The sequence below is a fragment of the Camellia sinensis genome, chromosome 14, assembly GCF_055761805.1.
Source record: "Camellia sinensis isolate YWXY chromosome 14, ASM5576180v1, whole genome shotgun sequence".
Lineage (NCBI taxonomy): Eukaryota > Viridiplantae > Streptophyta > Magnoliopsida > Ericales > Theaceae > Camellia > Camellia sinensis.
Window position 1 is genome coordinate 17,917,781 of NC_138974.1, and position 8,455 is coordinate 17,926,235.

The following is an 8,455-nucleotide window of genomic DNA, read 5'->3' on the forward strand; positions in this document are numbered from 1 at the left end:
GGGGGTCCATGAGACTCGGCAATATTTTGCGGCAGGACGTCCTCTGGGACTACCCCTGACCCTTTGGGATGATTGGGGATCATTGGTTAGGTGTGGCTAAGAAGAAGGGTTCGCCGAGGGACTGATCTCCTCTTCGGGGTTTTCTCATCCTCGGAGAAGTCACCTCCTCGGAGAAGTCACCTCCTCGGAGAGGTCACCTCCTCGGACAAGGTGGTTAGAGAGAATATCCCCCATGTGCCTTGCACATGGGCTCCATCCTACATCATGAGGTGCCTATAAATAGCACCCACTCATAGCTTTACAAGGGATGGATTTTGGAGATTTTTAACTCTTGGGAAAGAACTAATTTCCCTTCTCCATTATCAACCTTGAGAGTGAAAGTGGGAGATCAATGGGAGAGCCTTGCCATTATTCTATTCTCTAGCCATTTTGCCTTCTTCTTCACCCAATCTCTTATCTCCATCATCTCCTTTGTTGTTGTGTTCCTAAGTTGAGATTATTGAAGAATCTAAGCCTCTCATCATATTCTAGAGAATTCGATCTTCGAATTTTCCAACTCCTTTCTTGAACCCACTCCTACAGTGAGAAGTGTAGATTGTTGCCTCTGTGCAAGCACAGTTTTCATGCCAGTGGACTGTGCTGTCTAGTGTCTTATGAAAGTACCTCAGATTGTAGTCCAGTGGACTGTGCTGTCTAGTGTCTTATGAAAGCACCTCAGAACTTTGGAAAAATAAAACTACAAGCACAGGAGCAATATAAAAAATAAACTAAAACGGACCCACACAGTTTGATATGAAAACATGCTGATAAAAGCTGTACCTCCAATCTAAAATATCACGGGCTTCCATTATGAGAAAATAAAAATTGCTAACATTTATATTTGACATTTTATGAATGAGAAGTTTTGGACTTCACTGGATTATGGCTCTTGTTTTGACATCTGTTGTTTTACTTGTTATGCTGCCAGTGCCTCCAGTGGTTGTGCGGAATGATGAATGGACATGGGAAGACATTTACCATTACTTGTATGAAGAAAATGCCTTTGACAATATTGTTATATCACCAGATCCCGATTCTCCCACATGCCCAGCAGATATAGGTTAGATAAATGAACTCTGCTTTTTAGCCTTTTATTCTTATGTGCTTATGGTAAGCAGTTTGAATACAACAGACACACACACACACACACATTAGACGTAGTTTGAGTATCATGACACATACATTATTACATTTATTGCAATTGGCAAATGTGAACTACATCACCCAAAAGACAGAATCAGTGTCCTTGGACATAAGGTTGACAGTGGAAGTTTACATTTTCTGTAGGATGGAGTTTTAAATGTAATCTACATCCTGAATGATGCAATGTATTTCATTGCCAAATTAATATTGTTCAGATCAGACCGAAACACTATCTTATTAGAAATATATCTGCTGAAACTTAGAATTCTGCACCTTGTGCATTAGACCTTTATGAATTTGACAGTTTTGGTTGTTGCTGTGGTAGGGTGATGAGGTTGACTGTCATGCTATAGATTTCTGCTTAGATTATTTGCACAATGTTTTTACTTAGCTGAATTTTATTACTTGTTTGTAACTTATTTGAATCTCACAGGAATATGCCTTAAGCTGCTACTCGAGTGTAGGGACATCCCTATATTAGGTGTTTGCCTTGGACACCAGGTATTTCTCTACAAATTTGTTCGTAAGAAATTGGTCTCAGTGGCAACTGTGATCTGATCAATCACGTCTGTACCTGTTTGATTATATTGACAATTGTTACTTAAAAGAGCCCGTGATGTCATTTGAAGTTAACAAATTGTTACTTAAAAGATCAGTTTGTCAAGAAGAAAACAGTTCAAAATGCAACTTTGAATTAAATAATTAAAAACACCATCAATGGATCCTGCACACCGTGCTACTGCAACTTTCACCAAGCTATTTAGGAGTATGTTGCAGATTTTCGCATAAGAAAGTCACATCCAACTTGCAGTCTCTTTTCAAATGAGAGTAGCATATAAGACAAACATGCCTAGATGCCATATATTTGCATACATAGACAGCTTTGCAAACTAATCATTTAAAAGAAATCAAAATGCAACAATTATGCTTTTCAACAACAAATCAACAATTCTTGGGACAGAAATGCGACTATCAATTCAGAACTAAGAAGAAAACTCTCGAAGAATAAATAGTCAATAATGAATACCGGCCCTCCAGTAGTTCTTGGGCTAACAGAGATTGAAGCAAGTCTACATAAGATTGGGTAGTAATAAATACATCAACACAGACCTGAAAATAGAGAGATTGAATCACAGAAAAATTATGGATCCATCATGAGTCTCAATGAACACCATGGGGGAATTTCAGAACTATATTGAATAGAAAAAAACAAATCAGTCAAACTCCACCTGGTACTCTGCAAGTTCAACAGCCAATGTCTTTAAAATTTTGTCAGCTGGTTGGAGTAATTTATGGGCCTCCTAAAATTCAACAACAAACATAATAGTTAAACTTACAGCAAGGAGATGGAAAAAAAGAATCACTTATAAACAATACCAATATATCAAAAGCTTTGAGACATATTCTCCAACCCTCGTGCAGTGTATTTAATTACATGATAATCACTTATAAACAATACCAATATATCAAAAGCTTTGAGTATTATAGTTGTAATTAGTGTTGGTAGTATCTTATAACACTTAAATAAAAAATAAAAAATTCGGGAGCTTATTAATTTCTGAATACAATTGTAAATTGAATATTGTGCATTGATTGTGAATTAGTTTTTAATGAAAATGTGGCAATATTGGTCCACAGGATGCCTTATGTTAACAATAACATCTATCTGGAGCTTGAAAATGTGGCAATATTGGTCCACAGGATGCCTAGACACCGTAAAAACATTTAGAACAAAAAATAAAATGGCTGGAAAAGCATATCTGCTGGATCTTGTTCTCTTCTCTCTCTAAATTGACACTGACGAAGAAACATTGAAGTCAAGTCAGTCCACTGAAGCAAACCCATCAATCAAAAAGACAAACCAAGAAAAGTTAATATTATGGCATTGTACATCCCAACCATGGTGATTTGTGTCGTCTTAAGAACCAAAATTTCAGAATCAGAGAGACAGATTGATGTCACAACAACCAAATTTATATACTAGTATACATATACATAAAAGATAAAAAGCATAGATGACACTTTCTCTCTATAGAAAAAAATATCTCTAACTTAGTGTTTTTTTGTGATTTTTCATTTTTTTTTTTAAACTCCAGAAATCTGTTCTTGTTCTTTGCTTTAATGTGCATCTCTATTGTGCGTAGTTGATGTGTAATTCATATGCTTTTCAAGATGTAAAATGGAAATGGTTTTTTTTCTTTTTGACAAAATTCAAGCCTAGAGACCTATTGCAAAATACTTTTTTCAGATTCCTCTTAAAACTTCCCAAAACAATTTTGAATTTGAAAATTTAATTTTAAACTGTTTTGAGTTTTTGAAAATACGTATTAAAATTGAATGGGCTATGAAAATCCATTTTTTGTTTTATCAACTTGTATCTTTGAAATTTCTATTCTTTTTTTAATTTACATTTGAGCTAAGATCTGTGTTGTTGTTGAATATATTTGTTATATCTTTATTTATTTATTTATTTATATTTGAGCTCAGATATGTGTTGTTAAGCTTATATCTATGTTGTTGTTGTTGTTGGTTTGGTTTGGTTTGGTTTTGGCTTACTATTACAACAGATAGTGGTTTAGTGTTTTGTTTCACTCTATATTTTGACATATATGATTTGGTTTGGCTTAGTAGTTCAACAGATAGGAAATATTTAAAAAAATTAAATAGATAGTTTGGTTGAATAGTGATTTTCATTTATTCCTCTCTCTAATTTGCACGAATAAAAAAAAAAAAAACTAAAACATATACATTAAAATAATTTCAACATATAAGGAAAAAATGAACAAATAATAAAGCTTTGGACAAGTATTTGAACAGATATGGAAAAAAAATTGAACAAATAGTTAAAATTTGAATCGATTAAAAAAATTAAACAAATATATATAAATTTAAATAGATAAAAAAAATTTGAATAGATAATCAAAAAAAGTAAACAAAATATCCTTCAAAATCTCACCAAATTATTTCACAACGATGGACCTCTCACTAATAAAAAAATATCGATTGGACCTAATGTCCTATACCCTTCTTAACTTTAGACTTTTCAATAATTTTCTCCTTTTTTAAATATTGACCAAATAATTTGTTATGATTTAAATATATATGGGTGATTCAGAATTTTTTAAAATTTTAAAAAAATTTAAAATTTAAAATAAAAATTAAAAATTATTTAAATATTTAAATATTTAAAAAATTAAATAAATAAATAAACATTTAAAATAAAATTTATATATTTAAAATAAAAAATAATTTTTTTAAATTTTCAAATATTTAAAAAATATATATTTAAAAAAATACAGTACATAAATGTAGTAAATATAACGCACATTAAAATAAATAAATATATATATATATTTACAATAAAAAATATTTACCCTAAAAAAATAAAATAAATAAAAATAAAATTTTAAAATATTTTTTAAAAAAACCCAAAATTTTTTTAAAATACAACTCAAAAACTCTTTTTAAAACTCGTAATCAAACAAGTTTTCTCTTTTCAAATAAAATTTCAAAAAATTATTTTTTTAAACGCAAGTCAAAATTTAAATCTCATTTCAAAAACTAAATCAAACGGAGCTTAATTTTTTTAGATTTTTTAAATTACCCACAAATAATTAAATAAAATAAATTCTAATATATTGATAGGGAAAGATTATGGTATACACTGCTCAAGGTGTGTATCATATACACCTTATAATTACAGAAGAAAATGATATAATTTTATATTTTTTGAGTCATAACTAAAAATAAATAAATAAATCATAACCAAACACAAAAAAGTTATAACCAAAATCTCAAAATAATGTTATAACTAAAGAAGAAAAAATGTCATAACTAAAGAAGAAAATAACGTAACTAATGATGCATATGGTATGAGAGTGTATATAATAGAATTCCCCATATCGATAGCATTGTTTCAAAAAATAAAATTTACATAAATCTATTTTATTTTTGTCACTAGCATGATTTAAAAAAAAAAAAAATAGGAAAGCTCATTTAATTCAAATTGAGATAAACTATAAAAATGTTGGTTAATATTAATATTCAAGTGGTACGAGTTGCAAAATCATACAAATTTGTCAACGAGATACTTTGCACGGGTTAAGGAAGCAAAGCTCCAAAACATGTGGTGTGTCACAAAACATATATATTGATTAAAGGGTTATGGGTTAGTAAGGACGAAATCATGAGTTTATCACCGTATGGGCTAGAAGACAAATAATATTTTTTCATCCTATATATAAACACACATGTATATACAATAAGATACATAAATTATATATGTGTACTAGTGTATGCCCGTGCCTCTTTAGGCACGGTGCAAATAATGATGAGATCAAAATGTAATTAAATATAAAATTATTGTGTTAAAATGTAATTTATCCCATTTGTTGCTAAAAATTTGAAGTCAAAATATGAATAAAAGTCTGGTTAGTTTTGAAAAGATTTTTTTATTAAAAAAACTTGAAAATATTTTTAGTTGTATATTTTGAAAATAAACAATTCTCAATCAACTATTTAAAGTACGGCAAGTAACGCAATCATAAACATATCATTTTTATTAAAAAAATTTATGACTTTAAAGTATAAACTTCATATCAATGCAAACATTAAAACTAAACGCACCCCTGCTAAGCAAGTTAATAAAAAATTGTAAACACAAAACAAAACATACAAACCAAGGTATTGTACATTTGTTAACACTTTATAATCCAAAAAAATTACACCAAACAATGCACACCAGCCAGTATTCTGCAATTCAAAAAAAAAAAAAAAATTAAATACCAACCAACGCACACCAGCTATTACTCTGCAATCTAAGAAAATTAAAATTGAAATGCACACTAACCAGTGCTCTGCAATCTAAAAAATTTAATTTAAATACCAAGCAATGTACACCTGCTGGTGCTACTGCTGCAAATCACATTATAATAGTTCTTTGCAAATTATAAACCTGAAACTACGTGAGAAAAATATAGGAAAAATAATAATAATTTAACTTGCCTACAAACAATGTGACATGAGAAAAATGTACTCCCAACACAATCTGACATCAACTAAAAACCTACAAATGTTATGCAAACTTTCAGATATAACTAATTAAGTTGAGAAACAACTAATATACATAGGCAGTTCAATATAAAGCTAGACATTGGGTCATTGAGCAATCAACAATATTTTTTGATTAATACTAAATCACTTGTACATTTTTTGAGCAATACTAAATCACTTGTACATCCATGAAATTACTAAATCACTTGTACATCCATGAAAAATACTCAATCACTGGTACGAAAAATAACAACCTTACAAAAAGTAGCAACCATACATAGCAGTCAAATGTTTTTTTCCAAATCACTTGTACATCTTTTGAGAATTTAAAACGAATAGCAAAAAGTCAACTCGTCTCTCCACTTTTCGAAGTAAAACCATTGATAGCAAAATCGATAATAAAATCTAAAAATTAATAGGAAAATTACAAATCAATAGTAAAGCTTATCAACTTTAATAATTTAAGTGATAAAGTTTCCCATGATTTTGCAATTTTTTTTGGTCTTACCACTGATTTGCAATTTTTCCAAAATTAATTCCAGTAATTAAGTGTCACGGATAGAAAATACTTAATGGGTTACAATCAAGATGTAAAGAAATAAAAATATAAAAAAAAATGACTTACCCTACAATTTTCGTAAGCAATCTTGGTGAAAATTCTACAAAGATACTAAGATCTTTTTATCCCCAATCAGACACGGGTCATTCGCCATTTTAATTCATTTTCATATAAGACAATTAGTGAATGCCTTGTGCCTAAAAACATTCCAAAAGGAAAGAAGAAAAAAATATATCTAAGCATGCTTTCTATCAATTCTTGCATACCGTATCTCATGAATTGTTTGTATGATTTCAGATAAATATATCAAATGGGTTATGAGTTCGAAAACAGTTATGATTAAAAATTAATACTGTAATTGCTAAAAAAAGGCAATCAATAGACTATGCTTAATTAAGCGGTCCTAAACAAAAACAATAATTTTCATTAGATCACTCAAATACAAATTAGATGAAAATCTGATCAACAAATAAAAGCCGATAGAAAATGAGATTAGAAGAAAACTAAAAAGTTAATTGGAAAGTAATTTGAAAATTCAATATTACTCGTTTTTCCTTTCAAAATGACACCAAAATTAAAATTGGGAAATTCCATCAACCAGACTCCTCTTGGTTAAAGTAGATAGCATAATAATAAGAAAACAAACAAAAAATCAATAACTATGGACCTCTAAAAAAATAATAATAATAACTATGAATTAAAAAATATGAACAAAAAAAATTAAAGTCGCTCTTTCTGTTTAGGTCAAAAATCTATCATAGTGTTAAGCTTTTCTCTCATTCTACCTTTAAAACCCACCAAAGAAAACATTGAAATCAATTATTTCACAAAACTGTCATCATATATGCACCAAAAGTCACAAATAATCACATACCCATAAATTGAGTCCTGAAACAATAAATGAGCTACACATACCTATAATAAAAAAAACTACACAATCCCAAAGAAATGAACCCTCAAGATCAAACCTAGATCATACCCACATGTCAAGAGAAAATGAATGGGATAAAATGCAGATGGATAAAGGTTTGTGGAGTGAGCTTTGAAGTGAAGCAAGTTACAAAAAATTAGATCTTTAAAGGTGGAATTTATCAACAAACATGACACATTTGAAAGGGAATTTATAGGTGAAAAAGCAATCTCTCACCATTTGATCTTAGAAAGAAATAATCAGTCTTACCAAAATATTCAAGATACTTTAAAAAAGCTGCCTTCTTGATCTTAGCTGTATGAGATCTAACAAAATGTTTAAACTTGATCTTGACCATCTAAAATGATACATGAGACAACTGTCCAATCTCTCTACTTGGACAATGATACAAAGTACAGAACAATGTAATAACAATGATTCCTAAATTTTCGAAATTCACAAAGCTTCACAATTCAAGTGATACCAAAATAGAGTTATAATCTTCATCCAAGTACATCATCACTTATGGTTATCTATTCAAGGCTCTAAAGCTCTAAGCAACATGATCATGATTATCACCATCTTGCTCTTGCTTCCACTTGCTTGTGAGAAATTAATGCAAATTGTGAAAGTTAGGTTAGTAACTTGGTAGACAAAAAGTAGCATGCTACATAAAAGAGAATTGATATGATACATGATTCAATGTTGAGATATCCACAATGCAATACAATAACTTCAAACTCTCTTGCAAA